Raw genomic sequence first — 13,125 nt, forward strand, 5'->3', positions numbered from 1 at the left:
AGTCCACACAATGGAGGGAGATCCCATTGCTCTGTCTGAGCTCCTGCCAACCTAGCGCTTCAAAAGCATACCAGCATGAGTAGATAAATAGGTACCACTGTGGTGTCCCATTGCACCAGAAGCGGTTTAGTCATGCTGACAAGATGACCTGGAAACTGCCTGTGAAAAACACTGACTCCCTTGGCCCAAAGTGAGGTGAGTGGAACACCCCATAGTTAAGTTTGACTGGACTTAGCCATCCAGGGGAACGTTACCTCCAAGGATGATCCTGCGTCTCTCCTTTATGGTGGAGCAGTAGCCCATTAGTCATGCCCATTAATTTAAATGGTTCTGTTCTAAAGATGACTAACATTGGACACAACCCATGATTAGTAAGGGGTAGAGGATTCTACACATTTATAGTGTTCAGAGAGAAAGTAGAGTAAGATGTATTAGCTTCTTTATGTTTTCAGACTCTCCTACATTTTCATGTTTTTCTTCCTTTGTCACATGGATGCTCCAGAAACAAAAGGTGGATATGTGTAGAAATTGTGGCACTATTTATATGATTGGTTATCCTAGGATAACAAACTTTGCTTCTCACTCTTTTACCCTTCTTGAATGGCTTCTTATGCGTCTCAGGATATATGATGGTTTATTGTAAGCAACAGCAGAACCGTTATCTCAGGAATGGAGAAATGTTTGTAGGGCAGAGTTAAACCTTTGGTGGATTCATTGCAAAATTCTCCTCCATAACACACATATACACACACAAAAACTATACATTGAATTTTGCAGTTTTACAATAGGACTGGAGGATTCCAATCTGTAGTGAAAATCGACCCAGTTCAATTAGCATCAACCAACACATTGGATATTAGGCAATGGATATTTCAAGACACAGTGGTCCAACTTGATTCCCAGCACATGGGTACTACAAAAGTCAACCCCAGGGAGGGACAGATTGACCCAAGCCTGGTCCCTTTCAAATGTTTATTTATTTATTAGGAAATCCATGAAAGGCATGGAGTGGTGGCAGCCTTGGTATGGGTGCTGAAGTTCTCCAACACCACTGTGGAGGTGTTCTCCTGCCCCTCTGAACCACCTCCACCAGCTCAGACAGGAAGGCTGTGGGACAGTGGGGTGGAGGATATGGCAAACAGGATCCCTGTTCTGCCCCTCGAGCCCACCACTAAGATCAGAACCTCAAATCCAGTTACAGAGTGGATCAAATTTCTGATGAGGATGATGGAAATTGAATGAATGACTGTGTCACACACATAAATACAAGCCACACCTCCAGTCAGGTCTGGTACCCATGGAGGGCAAGTTTGTGTCAAAGCGGGACCACCCAATTTGCTCACCCAGGTCCTAGCAATGAATCAAGTGTTCACAATGGAATCCATTCTGTCCTGCTTGCATATTTACTGTGCAGATTCCAACACCACCACCCTGGAAAAAAATCTGCAAATTAAAAAAAAAAGGTTTTATGACTCATGAGATGATCCAAGGGCTGGCTTTTAGCCCCCTCCTTTTATATTAAAGAATAGCAATTACTTGGAGTGGCTGGAAGGTGTCATGCCATGCATGCTGATAGTTAAGCTAGCAACAGGATATGATAGTATGACATCCCACCCAGCGACCTTGTAAAGAACAAAAATGGCTGCCCCAGTAGACCAAATGAGGACAGATATCTTTTCTCCCATAGCAAACCAGAAAAAAATCATTTCAGACCTAATACAGACAGACAACCCCACAGAGACCCTGTGTTCCATACTTTTAACAATACCTCTTCCATTACTTGGGTATTATTGTTGCTGCTGCTCTTTCCTTCCACATGTCATGCAAGTTTATTTTGTTTTTGTTGATGTTATGATGGCTTCATTTTATGGCAGAATAGAACCTTGTTGAAATAACACCCTATTGATGTTTAATTGACAGCATGTTCACCAGGAAAAGAGCCCTTGCCATCCTCATCCTTCCACAAACACAACAGCCTGCTGGAATCGGATTAGTTACAAGAGAGCAATACTCCTGAATGAAGCACTGGCTGGAATTTAATATGGTGCCTCAACTCAAATTGAATTCCACGTTAAGGGACATTAACGCTGTCATTTTCGCATTTGATACAAACGCCTTGTCGGCTTCAAGATGTGTGTTCGAATGTGACTGGTCTGGCTAGAGGAAAAGAAAAATCCCAAATGCTTTCATGCCTCTGAGTTATTTTCTCTGGGCCTGAATAAAAAGGCATTGCCTAATGTTCCTTTCACTTTGCTGGGTTAATTAAAGAAACATGTTTTCATGCATGCCATATTTATTGCTGCCCAATATGTTTTGATTGAATTCCCCTTGTCAGCATGTTGTGACATTTTTTCTCACTCTTCGGGGGTAGTCTGTAAATTATTCCTCAACACTTGTTGAGGGTTACCTAGTGGATACTTTTTTTATTTGCACATAATTCTCAGTTTCATGTGATTGATTTTACCAGCAAAAGACCTATCATTATGTGGGATGTGCGCTCTCTCTCTCTCACTGTGTGTGTGTGTGTGTGTGTGTGTGTGTGTGTGTGTGTGAGAGAGAGAGAGAGAGAGAGAGAGAATAGAAAATAAGAGCTTGTATTACATGAGGAATATTAGAAGATGGTCTCTGGGTTCTCTGTATGGGTTTGTGGCTATTAAGAAAATGAAATAGTTTGCCCACTCTTGAAGAAGGTCAGAGATCTTTAAAAAGCTTGTTTCATGATATTCAACACTTTCTTCCTTATAATTTGCACAAGAAATTTGATCTGAACTAACATCAGCCCAAAGCCACTTCCGAGCTCAAGAGGAGGGGGGGTTGTGGGCTACCCCCTCCCACACACGCGGGGGCTGGTTCTAGCCCCCGCAAGAAGAGGGAATCCCCGGGCATGCCTGCGATCCGGCCCGCCAATCGGTGGGCAGGGGAGGCGTGGCCTAGCCCATTTAAGGCCGGCTCGCCCGGGGACCGCCCTCTTTGTCCCGTTCCAGCTGCCCGGTTTTCCCATCCCACCCTCCCTTTAGGCTTAGCTAGCTTTGACCTTGCTAAGGACTCCGGTTGGTCGCCGCAAGGGGCCTGGTAGGAATTTTTCTAACTTGGCGCACTTCCAGCCTTTTGATTTTTTCGCCTACCTTGTAGCAAACGTGACAACTTTTCCGGTATTGGCAGTTAGGCATTGGCAGGGGTTAATTGTTATGCAAATGAGGGGGGAGAAAGCGCCATCACCTTCCCCCAATGAAAAGGGTAGTCCGGTAGAGGACTCTGGGGGGTGTTGCCTTGTCCGAAACCTAGGGAGGTGAGGGCCTCCGGCACGCCCCCGAGCGGTGACACCCATGGGATCCTAGTTGGCGTACTTCAACAGGACTCCCACGGCTGGTGGATAACCCTTCCCGGTCCCCATGCCGGGTAGTCGATAGGAGCCAATGCCTAAGGCCAATACCTTCCAATTCCTGTCATCAATAAAGTTGTGGTCTTTTTATGCCCATTAACCTTAAATAATGTGTCCAGTGTCTTCATTTCACTTGGGGGGAGGGGACTCGCCACACAACCACTGTAATACTGCCTCTCCTGATTCTGAAGCTGATCTTCAATTACTTAGGATGGGTGGTTGGTGGGAATTGCAGGTCCACACAGTTCAGGTTCTATACACAACATCTTGGTAAAGTTTCGCTTCTGTGCTTTTTCAAGGTAGACAAGCTAGTGGAAAGGGCTGGTTTCAGTTCTTGCTACCCAGGGCTGAGTATTGGTTCAGTTCTTGCTACCCAGGACTGGTTCTATCAACATTTGTCCAAATGGAGTTGCCTTGTGGATGCCTAAATAATTTGATCTTTGCGCTTATTCAGAATGACCTGACCTGAATTTCTCAGAGTGGTGTGCAAATCAAAACATAGTTCTCTAGAAAAATGTTTTTCCCCATCCCACTTCAAATGGCTATGAGGAGGCAGAGGAAAAAGGAAGTGCTGGGTCCTGCTATATATATAAATCTTCCTTAAAATGAATAAAGAGGGGAACAGATGTATCCTTCCATGGAGGGCATTCCACAGGAGGAAGGCATTCAGCAAATAGGGAACTGTCACCAAATAGACTCTGCCATGGGTCAATACCAACCAGGTATCATTCAACAGGGCCTCCCCTGCTAATTGCAGGTCCCAATATGGTTGATATTGTTGTCCAAGGTGCTGTACATGCCTCCGCCTGCATGCATTGTTCTTCATTCAACTAGGGATACATTCACAGAGTTCTATTCAAAGTAGACCCATAAAAAGTAATGGATCTAGTTAGGCATCTGTAATAATATCAGTGTGCCTATTCTGAGTATGACTAATGTTGTAACCCACCTACAGAACCCTGTGTCCCCAGCTAGATCAGGGCAATTGTATTCAAGTTTAAGTCATTAACTGCTCCTCTTAAGTCATCAAAGTCTATTCCTTTCTCTGATTTAGCCTTTGCAAAGATGAGCTGCCACTGACACTGCTGATTATGGGAATGATAAAAAGGAAGGTGCGTTTCTGTCACGTCAGGAGCAGGGAATGCTAATAGTCTGAATAATATAGCTGTGTTGACATATCAAAGAATTGAAATGAAGGCATGTCACCGGAATATACACTCTGTTCCTGGATTATGTGTGTGTGTAAGAGATATGGGGGATTTTGAAAAGGCATGTCTATGTATTTTCAATCAATGGAGTCTATTGCCAGTTTTCGTTTGCTGAGCTAATATCTAAAAAGACAGAACCGTGGGGAGAAAAGCAAGAACAATGGATAACTATGAACATGGAGGTTCTATAAGGTAATCTTAATTTGTATACCAGCTAAAGCAGGGGTGGACACCCTCTTTTCAGTCAAGGGCACATGGGCATATAGGTGGGGATGAAGCAGTGGTAGGTGGGGCCAGATCATCAAATGGGCAGGACCACCCTCTTTTCTCTTCCTACCAGCACCCTTGCAAGATATAACCTGAGAAGCTGCCACACACACCCACACCCACAACTACCCAGGACAATAGATATTGCTTTATGTGACAGGCGCAGAGAGTACACACACACACACACAGTGCCATAGAAGCCAGAGGTTACAGAACTGGGCAATGGCCTTTTAAGAAACAGTCAGCTTTTCAGAGGAGGTGGAGTTACCAGCAGGTCCTGAACAGGCAGCCTTCTTAAGGCATCAGTATGTTGCTGAGACAACAGCTGCCCTTGGTTGAGTCCCAGTTAGCACCTGCCACAATGACCTGTCCAGGGTCCTGAAAGGCCATGCTGGTTGTTACCTGGAAGAGCCTACTTGCCTATTGGGGTTTTGCTCTGCTCTTCTGAATGTTGCCTTGTGCTTACAGTAACTGCCACTGCTTCAATCTGACCTTCCCTGGGATCCTCAAGCCAAGCTAGGACAGGATAGGATGGTCTCTTTCCTTTCTTCTGAAGTGCATCCCCTAATATGAGATCTTTCTGACCTGAAGTCACAACATAAATATTCACTGGAATTATACAGCAAGAAAGATGGAGGATACAACCCATGACTCCTGTGTTTCCCTGCTGAGCTCTGGCTGGTGGGAACCAGGGAACAGGCCTTCTCTGTGGTGACTCCCCATTTGTGGGATACCCTCTTTAGTTCTGCACATCTGATGCTAATACATATGATCTTCCAGCACCAGGGGGGAAATCACCATGCTTATTATTATTAATTCTCTCTCTCTCTCTCTCCCCACACACACACACACACCACTTGATTATAGAAACAAAAAACAAGCAGACCTCAAAGTGGTTTACAAAAAGGATAAAACAATAAAATTATCACTGAAAACAGTATTAAAAAATTCAAATAATATTTAAAACCACCAATAAGCACATTAAAGCACATGATAACATTCTACATATCTGGGTAGGCTTGTCGAAACAAAGAAGGTTTATAGCAGGCACTGAAAAAAGTAGAGTGAAGGCACCTACCTGGTGTCAATAGGCAGGGAGTTCCATAGTGTGAGTGCTGCCACACTAACAGGTTGATTTTCTACCAATGCAGAATAAGTTCAGTTGGTCGACATATTCCTGCTTTACTGCTGTAGTTTTAACTCTTGAGATTTTGTTGTCTTTTGTATATAGTTTTCTGCTTCTGCTGCTGTACTGAGCTAGGCAAATGTATGTTGACTTTTTTATTTTACATTTTAATTCGTTTTTTATGCCTCTCTGGATGTTGTTTTTGGAGATGTGGGATAGGAATCAATCCTATTAAATAAATAAATGCTGTTCACTGCAAAGTGAAGGTGTCGAAGGGCTGGTTCACACATGCCTTACATTATTTCATCTCTACTGTTGCTCAGAGCTTGACAACACACAGCTGAACTGCCCTCTTTGAAAAATATAGTCTCTGAGGTGGTGAAAATAATACAGATTCCACACTCCTGGCCACATAAGTAGAAATAATCTGTGGATCATTTTGAACTGCCTTTCTAGGGCATTTTAGGTGGTTTTTGTTTACAGCTGAGAATGGCTCGCCACGTAAACAAAACACATGTAAAACAAGCCCCTAATAGAGGGAAGTGCAAATGAACAGACATGAAATGAAATATGGTGGAGCATTAATATGATTTACGTCGTGAACCGCCATGACCCACTCCCCCCTCCCCAATTAAATTAGCACACTTCCGTCATAACAGTAGAAGCTGTAACTGTGTTTTTCTTCCACAAGGCACTTTAAAAACTGGCATTTGTCCTATAACACAATTTCATCTAAGAGCTAACTCTTCTTTTCTTCTTCTTTTTTGGTATTTGAGCCAAGAATAATAGACATGCTAATGAATTAGTCTGCAAATGGCCCGTTTCAAACGGCTGAAAGCAAGGCCTGTTCAAGAAGGCGCATAGTGCCTCACAAAATACCGAACTTAAAACATACAGAGTCCACATTCACACCATACATTTAAAACACTATGATACCACTTGAAACAGTCTTGGCTTCCCCCAAAGAATTATGGGAGCCACTGTTTGTTAAGGGTGCTGGAAGTTGTTCAGAGATCCCTATTGTCCTCATGGAGCTACAATTCTCAGAGTTCCCTGGGAAGAGGATTGTTCAACCACACTGTGACACACACCCCACCACTGCCACCACTGCCACCATTTTTCTTCACAACAACCTTGATTGAAAGATTATGCAAGTTCCATATCTTACCTTGTTGGCCCTTCTGGGCCTCAAGTTGTGATGTTACCCACATGTTGGGTATCCTAACATTTCACCATTTTCTAGTATAGCAGGAAAGAGTGCAAAATAGCTTGCAACTGATCCAAACTGCCTCCCCTGAGAATGCGTATCAGTCACCCAGAAACATAATCTGAGTTCCTCTCTAGAGAGACGCAGTTTCAGTCTGACAGTCAGTGAAAGGAAACTGTGTTTTGTATTCATAGATACAGTCAACTGAAAATAAAGCTTAAATAGTTGGGTGAGAACTTGCTGCTTTTAGCTGTGGTTTCCCCAGCTACCTTTTCCCCCCTTCAGTTCCAACTTACATATTTTTAGGAAATGGCTTAAAAGACTTTCAGTGTACTGAAGATGGAGAGACAGCTATTTTCAATTTTATCTCAGTTCCATTTATTCAATTCAGATATTGCTTCACATGGCCAAAAGGGAGGCCTGAAGTGATTTATAGACACAGCAATGGGGAAAAACCCTATATGGGGGGGGCATTTAAAAATTGCCAAAAGTGTTAAGCCACAGAAATTACCCCTCAACATAAAGTTGATAAACACCTTACGTCACCAACTAAGAATTAACTAAATATTGTCAATGATGACAAACAGCAAATGGTAGAAGAGTTGTTTAATTAACCTTCCACAATGAAATCTTTTGATTCTCTACCATCCTGTTTTTGCCCATCCTTCCCCACAAGTAGGAATGTTTCCAACATTTCACATTCAGGGTCCTCTGATGAAGGTACTTATATGTTCATAATTTCAGGCTACAGTGCTTGGAATTTACTAGTTCAGTTGAATTCAATTTTCTAAACAAAGTTTAAAATCTTTGAACTACTCCAAAAAGTAATTTGCAGAATTGCCCTGTGAGCTAAAGGTTAATTAAGTTCATTCTGGGGTAGAAATTGAATGGTTGGTAGTTCATCTTCACATTCCTTGCTTCCTTCCAGCAAAAGATCCAGATTTGTAGCTTTCATTTTAAAAATCAAATCTATCAGATATCTATAAAGATAGAAAGCAAAATATGCAGTTAACATTCCAATGCTTATTAGGCAGGCACAGAGGTGCTCCCAACAGTTGAGTCACCACTGCTTACTAAGAGAGGGATGAGTGAGGCAATGGAGAAGGCAGTGTGGTAAAAATTGCTAGCTATTGTCCCCCAGAAATAGATATCTACGGTTATCTACTGCTACAGGGAATCCTGGCAAAATAAATTTTGACAATCAATTCAAATTAGTCCTACTCTCCCCCCTGAAAAAAACATTGACAACATATATTGGATATGGGGAAGAACCATGTTGTTTTTGCAAATGATGTGATATCTTTGAAATGACAAAATCGTATTTTGCTCGGTTTTCACCTATACCCAATCACTTCATGAGTGGTAGAGAGACAATGTGGTGTAGATTGCTGGACTACAACCTAGAAGACCAGGGTTCAAACCCCCATTCAGCCATGAAGCTTGGGCCAATCACTATCTCTCAACCCAACCTACTTCCCATCATTGTTGTGAGGAGAAAATGGGAAGGTAGCAGGAACAATGTGCACCAACCCCCCCTGAGCTCCTTCTAGGAATGGTGTGCTCTAAACATAATAAACATAGCAATACAAAGACAACCAATGTAAAAATATTAAAATAAATAAAATTGCTGTAAACTCTCTAGGGTAAAAAACAACAACACTATACAATAAAAGCTAACAAAATAAAAAAAAACCCTCTCTATAAAATTAGAACTGTGTCTCTTTTTTCCTCCCTCCAATAAAATCCAGATGAGAAGAAATGTTGACACCCGGCCTATAGTAATCACCCCACCCCTCAACAGAACTTTATTGACTGAGTAATGGCAAGGTAGAGGAAATAAGACAAGTTTACACCTTCTCTACTCTTCACACCCAGACAAGGGTCTAATCTGAACCAGGATTTTAGCTTTCCATATTTCCCTGGCTATTGAATAATGCACCAAAGAACTGTGTTGTATATATTGGCACTTTAAAAAAAGGGGGGGGGGGGAAACCCAGCAATGTGGCGAGTCAGGTCTGTGCCTCTACTGCCTTGGAGAGAACATGAGGAAATGATTTGGGGCTGGATTATTTCGTTCAATAAAACCAGCATGTGATGTTCCAGCAAGTCATCGCCATCAAAAGCATTGAAGAAAGCAGTGCTTAAGATGAAAGATCTTCAGAAGGACCCGTTGTCTGTGAATAATTTCCATGCAAGGGTGGAGCAGTTCACATTTACCAAGTGTCACGAGACGAGTGAAGTAGGAAGTTATGGTATGCATTTCCACGCTATTTTGGAGGCAGGGGCTGGAGATTTGCAATTCCACCATAAAGTTTAGATAGACCCAGTTGTTGTTTCTTTAGATTAAGCACATACTTGTGGGGTAATGTACCAGGGTGGGTGAGTGGGGAAGCAATAGATGCAATAAAAGTTTAATCTATGCAGAAAAATTGATACCTACTCGTAATCCTAATGAGTCTATGAAATTTTATAGAGTGATTCCAAAAGGCTACACTGTAAGTGAGCAGACAAGGCACTGTTGGTTTTAACTTTGGTACAGCACCTAGGGCAGAGTATTATGAGGCACACAGAGCTGATCTCTTTTTATTAGGCAGTACACTTGGGAGAGTTAGAATAGACCACATAAAATGAAATAATCATATGTTGGACCCAGGATATGGTTTGAAGACACATGAGACCACCCTTATTTGAAGCTAAGCAGGTCTGGATCTGGAGCACAGGGACACAGGAAGCTGTCTTATGTTGAATCAGATCCTTGGTCCATCCAACTTGGCATTCTCTCTCTCTCTCTCTCTCTCTCTCTCTCTCTCTCTCTCTCTCAAATCAGTGAGAGAGAATTCTTTGGCAAACAACATTCTGAGGACTTCCAAATCAATTGAAAAAAGAAACAAGCATGTATTTGCAAAGGTATTTACAAAGGCATTTCATTTAGAAAGGCCACTGGTCTGTACATTCAAGCTGGCTCCCACAAATAGGACTTCTTTGATTCCGCTTGCTATAATTACCAAGAGCGAAACTATGATGTCAGGCCCACAGGTATGCCTGTTGTGAGCCTTGCCGGGAAATACTGTTTACACTTAAATTTCAGCCTCTTTCTTCCTTCAAGACTGTCTGTTCTCAGCTACTGAAGCACAAAATAACTCATTCTTCTCTCTCTCTCACCCCCCTTCCCTTGTTCTTATTATGCGTACAAGAGACAGTGTTCTCCTTAGCAGAATAATTAGGAAAGATTAAAAGTTCCCAGAGCAACAAGAGAACAACTATAGAACAGTCATAAACCCCATTACAGGCAGAAACTCTATTTACTCATTCATTCATTTATTTAGAGCCCAGTGCAAAAGTCTTCATTCAAGTAAAGGTCAAAGTGAGATCTGTGGGAAATTGGTGCTAGTTAAAAATTACAAAAATGCATTAAAAATAAAAATACAAGTACTTATCTGACATCTAGCCTTACTTTCAACATTCACAACAAGCCCATACCAGATGGTCAAAGCAGACAGGGGAGCGTGCATGGACCAGAAAGTGAGATCCCAATGGCAGTCTCTACCACTGGACCTATATACCGTATTTTTCGCTCTATAACACGCACCTGACCATAACACGCACATCGTTTTTAGAGGAGGAAAACAAGAAAAAAAATTCTGAATGAAACAGTGGATGTATCGTTTTTGTGCTTCATGCTGTGGCCACAGACATGTGATCTGATGGTGAATTTGGGGTAGCTCAATGCAAAGATCCTGAGGATCCATGTGGATCCATGCTTTTTAACCACATTTTTGCACCATTGCAGCCCCAGGCAACAGTGGGTGTGTGATTTTTGGGGGGCAGGCTGCTATGTGATCTGATGGTGAATTTGGGGTGGCCCAATGCAAAGATCCTGAGGATCCATGTGGATCCATGCTTTTTAACCACATTTTTGCACCATTGCAGCCCCAGGCAACAGTGGGTGTGTGATTTTGGGGGGGCAGGCTGCTATGTGATCTGATGGTGAATTTGGGGTGGCCCAATGCAAAGATCCTGAGGATCCATGTGGATCCATGCTTTGTAACTACATTTTAAGTGGGGAGTGAAGGAAAAACACAGAAGGGACAAGAGAGCGTTGTGCAGAGAAGCAGCTGGCTAAGAAAGCAGGAGAGGGATTTTACGGGAGGGAGGAAAGAAAGGCAAAAGTTTCCACAAACCGAAGCCAGCTTTCTCTCTCCTCCTGCATGCTTTCTGGCTGCCTGCGAGGAGCACAGAGAGGAATTACTAGAAGGAAAGACCTCTGCTTTCCCCTCTGCTTGCCTGGAGGGGAGGGGATTTGCCTGCTCTTTGTTCCGTTTGAGCAAACACAGCAACGAAACAGAGGAGGGTGGGCAGTAAGACCCTGAGGCAGAATGCAGGAAAGCTGCAACTTCCTCTTTTCAGGTTTCCCTCTCGGACACAACGCACGATTGATTTTTGCTGATTTTTGTTCCTGCGCTCCCCTAATCGGCTCCAGGGACCCCCCACATTCGCTCCATAACACGCACAGACATTTCCCCTTCCTTTTTAGAAGAAAAAATCTGCGTGTAATAGAGAGAAAAATACGGTATATGCTTTTCCTAGACTTGTAGCCAATGAAATTTTACTCAGAGTAGACCTATTGAAAATAGTGAACCTAAGCTAGTTAAGAACATATGAAGAGCCTACATGATCAAGCCAATGGCTTCTCATAGTGGCCAACCAGATGCCTGTGGGAAGCCCTCAAGTCCTCCTCACCCTTCCAGCAACCTTCAGAAGAATACAGCTTCCAACCATGGAGGCAGAGCTTAGCCTCCATGATGACTAGTATCCATTGATAGCCTTATACCCCATGGATTTGTCTCATCCAGGCTTCCTCAACCTAGGCCCTCCAGACGTTTTTGGCCTACAACTCCCATGATTCTAGCTAGCAGGACCAGTGGTTAGGGATGATGGGAATTGTAGTCTCAAAACATCTTGAGGGCCGAGTTTGAGGAAACCTGGTCTAATCCCCCTTTAAAGTCATCCAAGTGTGCTTTATGGGTTTGAGTGTTGGACTAAGACTGGGGAGAGTCAAAATTCCAATCCCTACTGAGCCATGAAGCTTATCGGGTGGCCTTGGGCAAGTCACCAACTCTTTGCCTAACCTATATCACAAGGTTATTTTAAGGACAAAGTTCAGGGGGAAGGAGCCATGTGCACTCCCTTGAGCTCTTTAAGAAGAAGGCTGGACAAAGAATATAGCAAATAAATGTTAAGTTGAGGTTCAGCTACAGCTGAGCTGAAATTTCTCAAAAATTGTGGGGGTGGGGATATGAGAGTTTTCTTTTTCTCACACCTCTAGAAAAAAGAACGCCAATTTGTTTTTCTCCCTCTCTCATCAGAGTAGAAGTCATGAACATCCAATGATGTGTTGTCAATGTCTACCAGTCATGATGTCTATGCTCTGCCTCCACAATCGGAGCAATATGTTTCTGGAAACCAGTTGCTGGGAACCACCGGAGGGCCAAGTGTTGTCGTGCTAAGGTCCTGCTTGCAGGGTTGCCATGTGTCCTATTTTTACATCTTCTTTTTCAGGGTTAAAATTTGAGACAAATTGCATTTATTTGCTACGAATGGCCACCATAGCATCCTCTTTTTTGCTCTTCAAAATACGACAACTTTATTTATGAGTTTCCAACAGGTATCTGGTTAGCCATTGTGGGAAGTTCGTTTGCCCTCATCGGTTGGGCAGCTTTGTGGGAAGGCACCAGTGAACTGGCCTCTAGCAGGCCAAATTGTCCTCCTGTCGCCAAAGTGGCCAAGGGCAGCAGGAATGTAGGGGACATTGCCCTGGGTGCAGTGCCAACTGACCAGTAGTGGTGCATGGCACCACACCCAGGGGAAGGTCAAATACCAGACCTGCAGGGCCTTTTGGCCTCTTGCTCTCTGCGCCAGTTCTCCTGCCTACCCT

This window comes from Podarcis liolepis (assembly GCF_965112155.1).
Source record: "Podarcis liolepis genome assembly, chromosome: 12".
NCBI classification, from domain to species: Eukaryota; Metazoa; Chordata; class Lepidosauria; order Squamata; family Lacertidae; genus Podarcis; species Podarcis liolepis.